Here is an 11543-nt window from a genome sequence, read left to right on the forward strand (position 1 = left end):
AGACTACAGACCCCCACCCCCACACTCAGCTAATTTTTTGAATTTTAGTAGAGATGGGGTTTCACTATGTTGGCCAGGTGGGTCTTGAACTCCTGACTTCAGGGGATCCACCCGCCTCAGCCTCCCAAAGTGCTGGGATTACAGGTATGAGACACCGTGCCCAGCTCAATATACATCTTACAGTAGAACCAAGCAAGAAAGGTATCCTCCATTTCTTGCTTTAAAGTTGCATTAACTTTGAATTTTTGACCTAACATACCTGGAATGACATCCATCATGCTAGAAACTTTCATATCTAGCTAAAATTCTTCCTTGACAGATATAAAAGTTGAAAAATACATATTCAAGTTTGATTTTTTTGTTTGATTTAGCATTTCTTAGTCAGTTTGGAAATCCTCTAAGATCAAATATACTCAGAGTAATAATTATGTAGTATATCTGCTAAAAGAGACAGCTAAAAGAAAGTAGTTGCAATGTTTTCATATTTTGAACAATTTGATTTTTGACATCATTAGAAAAGTATTTCATTCTATGGGCAATTGTTTGTTGAATGATGTTTAACTTTTTATATATTTTTTGTCTTTTTCTAGTTTTATTTCCATAATGATGGAGTTTAATTTCCTTACCATGTTTCCATCTGAAAAATAGCTTTCTTTTTCTTTCATGAATCCAAGCTCTTCATAGCTGGCCAAAATTATAAGCCATACCCTATTCAAAAATATTTAAAATTTGTGTTTGTTGGATATTTAATTTGGATTTTAACTAATTTCACTGATTCTTTTTTGACTTTTGAAAAGCAAATTATTAGTATCACTGAGCAATATTTTGTAATGGATTTTATAGCCGAATGAACATATAAGTAATAGACTCAATCATCCTTAACTGAATCACAGAGTGGCTGCTGAGAACTTAGTGTGAATAGAGTTTAGTAGCTAAATTCAGGCTTCTTGATAAATGTTCCTGGTTTAACCCAGCCATTTCTGTCTGGGGCATGGAGTGGGAGTGATAGCCAATATACTATTTATCTGTTTTAGAAAAATCACCTGTCTGAGATTGAGAAGTCAGACTGCTTACTGCATCTAACCTTGGGCAGATAACTTACATTTCCTGTGTCTGAAACTATGAACTATAACTGTTAAACAAGAAACCAAAATAGCCCCATGACCTAGCTATTAGAATCACTGTCTTTCTCATAGTCTATTTGCTGCAGATTCTTCTATCCGGTAAATGCCTTTTTCTGCTTTTTCAAAAATTCTGTGGCTTTAGAACATGTGTTCTGTTTGCCATGGCATCAGTTCTAATCTGTACCATCTTTGTGGCACCCTTTCATTTCTCTCTACCCATTTTAACTGGCTCCAGCTCTCTGTGTTTCCCAGGTGGAATGCCTATGAGCAATGATGTGACTGGATGGCTCAGTCTTTTCATATTTAGCACATCACCCCCCAGCCTGTTGGGTCAGATATTAAACATCCCTGAGCACTTAGCGATGGAAGCAAGGTCCCAGGACAGAAAACAAGGCCATGTGGGCTCTAGTGGTTCTACATAGGGTGGTTCCCCTTAGAAGGTGGTGAGGGCAGGCCAGAAGGAATTAATTGACATCTGAAATACCAAGGATTGGCACGGAAAATCACTCTAGCTCCTATTCTGACGTACTTTCAACGAAACCATTGGAAAGACTTAGAAGCAGCAGAGAGGTTTGTGAAGGAGAATTATTTATCCCAATATAAGAAACTGAGAAAACAAGGATTTCAATATTATCAGTGTCCCCAAAGTAATTATGTCCGAACTTGATCTCCCCTTCTATCGTTTTCCATCCACACCACCACTGAACACAATACCCTTCACCTTGTCTCTTCCCGTACAGTCCCCTTCTCTGGCCACGAGCTTCTGGCTGGCCTCTCTGCGGCCAACTCTTCTCCTTTTGATTTGGTCAACGCACAGGGAGAGTATGTTATTTTACTTAAATGTGATGCTTGAGCCCATCTTTCTATTTCCCAGAACAGAGTTATGACTTCTAATTAATTCCATGTGATAAATATTGAACATACACTATGCTGGATGCTTTGGAGAATAAAAATGTGAACATGATGTCTATCCTGCCCTCCAGGAATGTACATTCTAGAAGGAGTTTTACAACTTGTAACCAACCATCTGTAAACAAAGGAGAACACAGTGTCCTAAAAGGTGTAGATTTTTTAAAAATCATGAGCATTCAATAGAAGGATAAAAGTAACGTTATTCTACTAAATATTTAATACCTGGCTCTGGACTGGGGATTGGGAAGAAGCCCTGATTTGTAGCAGTTGCTGGTTTCCATGATGAAAATATTTCCATTATGGTTAACTTTAACCATCTGAAATTACTAAACAAAGAGTTGGGAAGAAACATGTAGTAGCCCACCATTAAATATCTCTACCATACAGATAGGATATACCTAAATAAGCTCAAGAACATAGCAGTAAAATGTATCAACAGAAAAATAACTAGCAAGTGTTAATTTTTGTTTTTAATAGAAAGTCAAATTTTATTTTTAATATAATTCATTGAATTTTAATTTTTTATAATTTGATTTTAAACGATGCTGTGTTGAACAATTGGCTTAGAAAATTCCTGAAAATTTAACAATTGCTGTTCTTGAGCTGTTAGAAGCTCGCTCCAGCATACTGCTGGACAAAGGGCTATGAAAATTTGGATTCTAAACTGGGGACGGAATAGAGCAGGAGGAGGCCCTTGAGTTCTGGAGGTGAGCCCAAAGCCTATGTAGGATTTTGCTTCTGGGCATTGGGGTAGAGTGAAGAGGCATGCTCCTGACACAAAATCAGGAAAGAAATCTGAGGACAAAAAGCATGGGGCAGGAACGGAAAAAGTGAGTAAATTATTTCCTTACGTGCAAATTGATCTCTGGCTACTGACCTAACTCAGCACTAATCCTCATTTCCAACCCCACCCATTCTGTACCAGTGACAATGATACAACAATAATAATGACAGCTAATATTTGTTGAATGATTGCCCCGTGCCAGGTACTGTTCTAAGGAAGGGCTTGTTATCCCTCACACAAGCCTTCCCGGTTCCTTATTTACTGTGTTGCCCAGCAGCCACAGCCCTCTCTGGGTGAGGCCCCTGTCTTCTCGACTCATCACAAAGCCTACCGCTTACCATTGTTTTTCCCACACCACAGCGCAAACTGCCATTTGTTATTGAGCTTGCAAAAGCACTTTACACGGTGAGGAAATATTTCTCTGTATCCATGACTCAGAAGAGTGAAAAAAAAGGTACAGATGACCATATCTTTCGAGAAAGACGGAAAGAGTGTATTTCTTTGTAGAAGTAAAGAAGACATCTATGTATTTCATGTGGAAATATCTGGCTTGTTACAGTAATTTATATTCTGTTGATCCCTGCGGGCATTTGAGATTGGGGTCCTATTTCGGTAGACAAGACAAATAGAAAGATAAAAGACAGTTTTGGCATCAAGGACTTGCTGTACACAGGAGGTCTACAGATTGAATATGCATAATTGTTTTTAAGTTGGTACAGAACTCGATAAGTACCAAAACAATTGTGAAAAGGGCTTTCTAGACAGGAGTTCTGAGAGGTTAGGATTAAGGAAAGAGAAAGAGACTTAGTTTTGTTTCTTTCTACCAGTTTCTCATATACCCTGTCTCTTTGAAAGCATTCCTATTTCTCACAATTTCAGGTTAAGAAATTAATAGGAGCATCTCACTGTATTGTCCCTTAGATTCCAAGCATTACAGGAAATTGAAAAAAAAAGGGGGGGCGGGGAGGCAAGATAAATGATGTTTCAAATTTTGCATGACCAATAATTCTGTTTTTATTCGAAGATCCATTTATTTTGGTAAAATTCACCTGCTCTCAACTTGGAAGAAAAGTTCTGCTCAGGGAGAAGCAATTTCTATGGTTCCTCTTGAAATTTGTTTGTAAGGATAGATGAAATATACAATTGGAAAAGAAATGAGAGCAAACTTAAGGGTTACTTGCACACTTGAAGGTTACTTAACTCTTAATTCAGATTTCACATCAGGCTTCTCACAGGAGGTAATGTTAATTGAGAAACTCTATAGCTAGATACACTCTGGGGGAAAGAACATAACTCCTTAATTACAATGACAAAATGTGCGTATGCACCCATGTGTGGGGGTGGGGAATTAACCAAATTATGGTTTATTTTCTTGCGCTTTGTAGTTTGTCTTGATTCTGCAAAACACCCCAAAGACAAATATTCTTTCCCTTCTTCATTAAGGAAGGCATGCTGATTACATATATCAACATTATTTTCATGTTAAAGATAAGCTCTGCTGTTTGCTGAGGGTAATATGAGGAATATGGCTTTAGAATAGCCACCCCCATTCACCACCTCTGCCAATAAACAAGTTTAGTGAACTTAATTTTCCCTAATTTATAGGCAGCCTGTTTAAATTATTGTTACTTGGCCAGGATCATTTCATAGGGATTTAATTGTGCTCGTAAATCGTGTTTCTTTCAAATTCATCTCTTTATTCACTTTATTTCCCTCCTCATGTCTCATTTTGCATATGCTCCAAAACATATCAATAATTTATGCCACAAAGCCTTGTTTTCTCCTTTGTAACTGTGCACATGTTCTGCATTGTGTAATGATGTCAAAGGAAATGTGTACATTGAATAAAGGTCTTGAATTTTTCATGAAGGTCCGTTGGAGACAAATGGTATTTTGCAGATCTTTGGGAGAATAACAAACCCATTTTTAAAAAGGGGTTTCAGAATTGAATAAAAACAATGATAATATCAGCAGTAACAAAGACAAGATTTGTTGAGCATTTTTTTCATCATAGGCAAATCTAAGTGTTTACGGGCACTATCTCATCCTCACAGTCACATTGCAAAGAAGGTATAGTTATCTCCATTTTACAGGTGAGGAGACTAAGGCTCATTACTAAGACATCACTTGCTCAATGTCACACAGCTAGGAGGTGACAGAAAGAGATTTGAACTTGGGCCTTTTTGATCTGAAAGCTCAGGTGGTTGTCTCATAAAATCACTTGAGTAGCTTTCTCATTTATTCCAACAAATCTGTTTTTCCTTCGCTCTAGGTCTACTATGAGAACCCCCAACTCTTCTTTTTATAAAAATTAAAAAATATTATCATCTTGTCATCCTCCTCTATTCTGGATGACTCTTAACTGACAACCAAATTAAGTGAATAAAACCTGAGGAGCTGATGGAATTTACAGTAGAGAAGGAAGGGAAGGAGATATCATCTACACTGATGTTCTTCAGGGCACAGTGTGAGATCTACCTGAGCTGATACTGAGTTGATACTGAATATTCATTCATTCAGTATTTATTGAACTCTATTTGCTAGAAAGGAGTCAGCAGACTGTGCCCACTTTCTATTTTTGTAAATAAAGTTTTATTGGAAAACAGCCATACCTGCTCATTACACACGTCTATGGCAGCTTTTGCCCTACAACAGCAAAATTGGGTAGTTGCAATCGATACTGTATTGCCTGCAAAAATGAAAATAGTTACCATCTGGCCCTTTACAGAAAACCTTTGTTGGCTCTGTGCTAGATCGTGATCAAAACAGACACCACCTCTATCCTTATGAAGTTGACTCTCTCGCACAAGAGAGTCAGACATAAATCGAATACTCAATATATTATTAAAAGCTATATATGATACGTGCTCATCACTTGCCACTGGTTTTGGAAATTTAATTATTTGGACCTTATTCTTTTACATTAAAAAGTTCTTCTTGGCTGGTATAACAAAAACTTCATTCATTCATTTATACTCATTAATTCATTAATTCAATTCAGCAAATAAACACTGAATATCTAACATATGTTGGACATTATATGATGATCTGAGAATATACAAGTGAACAAAAGTTGTTAGTCTCTCATTTGTTGACTCTTTGGCCTTATATTCCAACTGGTTCAGAACCCAAAAAATGAAGAAGTCTATTTATTGGGCCTCCTCAGCCTCCAACAGAGTTTATTGTAAGGTCTGCCTCTTTTTCACTCTTGTAGTCTCTGAAATGGTCTAGTGTCCTTATAGTATATTCCTCTTTTTAAATTGAAACTAGTTGGGGCGGGTTTCTGTTACCCAGAACTTTCCCAAACTTGGAATTGTGAGACTAAATCAGCATTCCAGACTTTGTGGTGAAAGGAAGCAATGACAAGGGGTTGGGAAAGAGAGAATGAGAACAAAGATTGGTAAACTATGCTGCCCATTTTAGCATGGTTTATGACCTAAGAATGATTTTAGTGTTTTTAATGGATAGAAAAAAACAAAAGAATAATTAGTGACATGTGAAAATTATATGAAATTCAAATCCCAGTGTCCATAAATAAGATGTTATTGGAACTTAGCTGCACCCATCATTTATGTTTTGTTTATGGTCACTTTCATGCTACAATGACAGAGCTAAATACTAAATACTTGTGACAGAAACCATATGTCCCGAAAAGCCAAAAGGATTTACTATGCGGCCAACTACATCTATACGAGTTATTATTATTGTTTTTTTTTTCTGAGACAAAGTTTTGCTCTTTCTTAGCAATCATGGTTCACTGCCACTTCTGCCCCCTGGGTTCAAGCTATTCTCCTGCCTCAGCCTTCTGAGTATCTGGGATTATAGGCGCCTGCCACCATGCCTGGCTAATTTTTGTATTTTTAGTAGAGACGTGGTTTTGCCATGTTGTCCTGTCCAGTCTTGAACTCCTGACCTCAGATGATCCACCTGCCTTGGCCTCCCGAAGTGCTAGGATCACAGGTGTGAGCCACAGCACCTGGCCAACATCGGTACTAGTTCTGATACTGGCTTCCTCATCTTCCTTACCTATCTGTTCTTTTTGATCTAGTCTTTGAGGATCTTAACTACTGCTATTCTCTCAATGGATTCTGGCTATCATCTTGCCTCAATTCCTCACTTCCAGTTGTCTGTTGTTCATGGATACTTGACTGTCCCACTGGCACCTCAAACCTGGCAGATCCCCAATAGAACACATCAACTTCTTTCACTCCTGTGCACATACTTCTCATCTTGGCTACACCCTTGGAGATAAATATGGATAATAGAAACAGCTGAGACCGCAAGTACATGTCACACCCAGGTGGGGAAAACACTGCAGGGGTAGGTGGAGGCCCCACTGTTAGAAGCATCCAGGTGAATTCTGTTTCCCTGTCCTTTGTCTTGCCCAGTTTATAATATTGAGGACATGCCTTTCCTATCCTTCCTAGCTCTAACCTCTGTCTCTACTGAACTTCGACTTGGTTCTCTGATTCTCAGACTGAAGTTTCTGAACTTGATTTTGTGTTTTCTAGTTCTGTGTCATTCTTGATGTTTACCTTTGTACCTGTCCATAGCCTAGGTCCACCACATAATAAATGTTTATTTAAAAGTTATTGAATATTCAGTGCTTCGTACGTATCTAGTACAGTCCTTAAAGCAATCATGTGAGGAAGGTGGGATTATTGTAAGTGTTATTATAATCCGTTTTCCAGGTGAGGAGGCTGAAAACAGAAGTCTGTGTTTGGAGTTAGGATTCCAACCAGGCTTGTTTGGCTCCAAAGTACGACCCCAATTTCTTTCTTCATATAAATGCAAAATGATTTCTATTTCCTTCTCTCCTCATTGTTTACTTTGGGGGTACTGCTCTTGTAACTTACTTTAACACCTATACTAAGAGTCAGCAAACTTTTTCTGTAAAGGGCCAGATAGTAAATCTTTTTGGCTTTTCAGGACATATGGTTTCTGTCACAACTATTTAGCTTTGTCATTGTAGCATGAAAGTGACCATAAACAATACATAAATGATGGGTGTAGCTATGTTCTAATAACATCTTATTTATGGACACCAGAATTTGAAGTTTACATAATTTTCACATGTCACTAATTACTCTTACTCTTTTGTTTTTTTTCCATTTATTAAAAAAAGTAAAATCATTCTTAGCTCATGAGCCATGCTAAAATGGGCAGCATAGTTTACCCATCTTTGTTCTCTTTCTTTTTCTTTTTTTGTGACAGGGTCTTGCTCTGTCACCAGGCTAGAGTGCAATGGTACAATCAGAGCTCACTTCAGCCTCGAACTCCTGGGCTCAAGGGATCCTCCTGCCACAGCCTTCCAAGTAGCTGGGACTACAGGTACACACTACTGTACCCAGCTAATGTTTGAAAATTTTTTGTAGAAACAGGGTTTCACCAAAGGGGTTGCCTGGGCTAATTGTGAATTCCTGGCCTCAAATGATCCTCCCACACCTCAGCCTCCCAAACTGCTGGAATTATAGGTGGGAACCACTGTACCTGGCCACCAACCCTTGTTCTATACCACATGACTTAACTTCGGGTTTATAATTGTCCTGAAAGCCTCAGCCATTTGCTGCTATTTATGGCAAGCTTACTATATGTCAATGTTCTAAGCATGATTGTATATATGTTAACCATTATTACACACATCTGAGGGAGGTACTAGTATCATCTCCATTTTATAGATGAAGAAAATGAGCTACAGAGAGATGAATTCCTTGGCCCAAAGTTGTACGAAACTAGGAAATGGTAGAGTTCATATTAGAACGCAGGACATCTGACTCCTGGTCTGGCATCTTAAGTACAAAGTTATGCTGCCTCTCTGGTTCCTATGAGACAATGTATGTTAAAGAGTTTTGAAAACTATGAAGGGTTATATAAATATAAGTTAATAACTATCATAATTATTCATGTTACATCTTTAGGTTTCTGAAGTGATTGGATTGCAATCAAATTGATGTTAATCAAAATAAAAACACTCAGGCATCTCATGGGTTGGTATTTATTTTTCTGTCCATCTTAGCATTAAACATTTTTAAGCATTGGATTTCTATCTCAAATAAGCAGTGGAGGAGACTTATGCTTTTATGTAGTTTGCTATTTGCTCCCATCTTTCCTGAATTTGGCATTATGCCCCATTCCTGATTAAAACCAAAATGAAGCTGCAGATAGGAAAGAAGTTGTATATCAATAAGGCTTGTGATTAAGTTTTTGTCAATTTTTTTCACTCATTTCTTTCAGGTTCTTAAATTAGATAGCAGGAGAGACATGACTTAATTATTGAGACTACTTTGGAGCCAAATGGAAAATTATACTACCACTTACTCAGATGCCAGGGTAATTAGAGCCCAATTATTTCTCTCATTTGGCACTAATGAATGAAGATCAATTAAAAAAATAATGTAGCTGTGAATTGCTTGTATTGAGCAGAGAACTGTAAGCAGCTGAAATCGTCTACTCTTTCACTAATTGAAAATACGAGGTGAAGGCAACCCAGAATGTGATTGTCTCCATGTAATTTTAGAGCAGTTCGATTTTCAAAAATCACGCAGATGGCTGAAGCTTTGTATTATAATTATTTCCTGGCTACAGCACACTGCTCTCTCCTCTATAAGGAGAGTCAAAACATGGCTCAAGAAATTCCTATTTCCCTAGCGATAACATCAGTTTTGCTGGCAGGACTTTATTGTTGCTTCTGGGCTGGTCGTGCTTGGACTAAGATGGAATGTCTGATTTGCTTGGCTATTTCACTTTTCCCCTGATTGGTATATCCACTTCATCAAATGTATCCTGAAAACATTTATTTCACTGTAAAAACCTGATTGAAGGAGATGTCTTCTTGATTAAAAATTTAGATTGAGATTATGTGGACATGGACCTACCTGCTTAAAGAGACCTCGGAGTTCAGATTTCACCTTTTAAATATCTGGTTAAATAGCAACCGCTTAAAAAATGAGCCTACACTATTTTATTTTATTTTATCTAGCATATATTTTTTTGAGGGAAGTAGTGTAAAAATTTTAATTCTCTACATTTGTTTGTAGTCTGAATAAACATTCCCTTGTAGTAACTATAGGGTAGACTGGGAGCCTCCATTCTAGGGAGAAAGTAACTGAACCATTTTTAACAATGGAATTCTGCTTATAGAAAAGCAGCTAGCCAATCCTCTCACCCCATCCCAAAACACACTCTCTCATGCCCTCTTTAATAAACTTTGCAATTCATGAATCATGTTTACCTCTATTATTTCATTACATCCTCAAACGACTTCAGGGAATAAGGCAGGTTTTATTTTCTATTTACAAACGAAAAAAATGAGGCTCCAGAACTTAAAGGGAACCAAAGCACCTTAGCCAGAGCTATTGAGTCTCACTGTGCGGTCTCTGTAAATGGTGCTCCCAAGAGTTGTGCAGTGTGCAACCCACACACTGAGACAGTACCCTCATTATGACAACTTCAGCTTAAAAGAAAATGAGAAAGGAACAGCAAGAAAAAACTCTGAAATGCATGCGTCATAATAAAGGCAAACCTTAAAACATTTGTACTTTTAGCATTTCCCCAAATAAAAAAGAAGTGGGTGTGACCAAAGTCTAAATCAGCTTTGGTCACTGGGGCTTAGCTAGGTGGTTGAGCAAGTGAGAACTCAGAAGAACACATTCCTTTGTCCTGGTACACATGCCCCCGTATGTGGATTGTGCCATTAAGCTAATGCAGGAGGCCTCGGGATGGGGATTCTGAACTCAGTGACTAGGTAAACTTGTCCAACCCACGGCCCAAGACGGCTTTAATGCAACCCAACACAAATTTGTAAACTTTCTTAAAACATTATGAGATTTTTTATTTATTTACTTTTTAGCTCATCATTACTGTTAGTGTATTTTATGTTTGGCTCAAGACAATTCTTCCTCTTCCAGTGGAGCTCAGGGAGGCCATAAGATTGGACATCCTGCACTAGGCTTTGGCTTTTGCCTCTATGGTCCCCCCAGCTACAATGGACTTTCACCATTGACAGGGCCTGTTGTGAATTGAGAAAGAGGTGGAAGGAGGGCTTTTTAGCCTGGGCCTTATAGCAGCCAGGAACCTCCAATTATTACTAAACTTATTACTGCCAAATGAGGTCATCTGTATAATCCTAAATATGCAGTGATGGGATTAGAAGGTCACATTTTTCTTGTGTCATAACCGCATCTCCCTACCTACAGTTTACTGTGAGTGACCACTTTCTTTTTAATAATCTTATCACCTTATACATAGAACTGTTATAGTTCATTGTGGCTTTTGTCTGTGCTGCATGTGAAAAATATAACTGTAGGCGAACATACTTAAAATATTCCACAATTTATTTATTTTTTTTTTTACTATCTTTTGGCATGTCTTCATTAAAAACACAATGAAACATATCAAGAGCTAAAAAAAGGAACAGCCTGTTTTCTTTCTGTTGTTTGTTGCTTGTTACGATTCTAGGAAACTTGCTCAGCATGTTGAGGATAAAGAGGAGATGCAGAATAAGAACTCTGCATGTCTAATGCAGAGGATGGATGTTGGCTGTATGTCCTGGTAGGTGATGAGGTTAGGAAGCAAAGCAGGCAAGGTACATATGTTTATGTGTAGACCAACTTAAGGACTTTGAATTTTATTTTGGCTGTATTAGTCAGGGTTCTCCAGAGGGGCAGAACTAATAGGATATATGTACATATGAAAGAGAGTTTATTAAAGAGAATTGACTCTCA

Source organism: Sapajus apella, unplaced genomic scaffold (assembly GCF_009761245.1).
Source record: "Sapajus apella isolate SASKATOON/1434 unplaced genomic scaffold, GSC_monkey_1.0 scaffold23, whole genome shotgun sequence".
Lineage (NCBI taxonomy): Eukaryota > Metazoa > Chordata > Mammalia > Primates > Cebidae > Sapajus > Sapajus apella.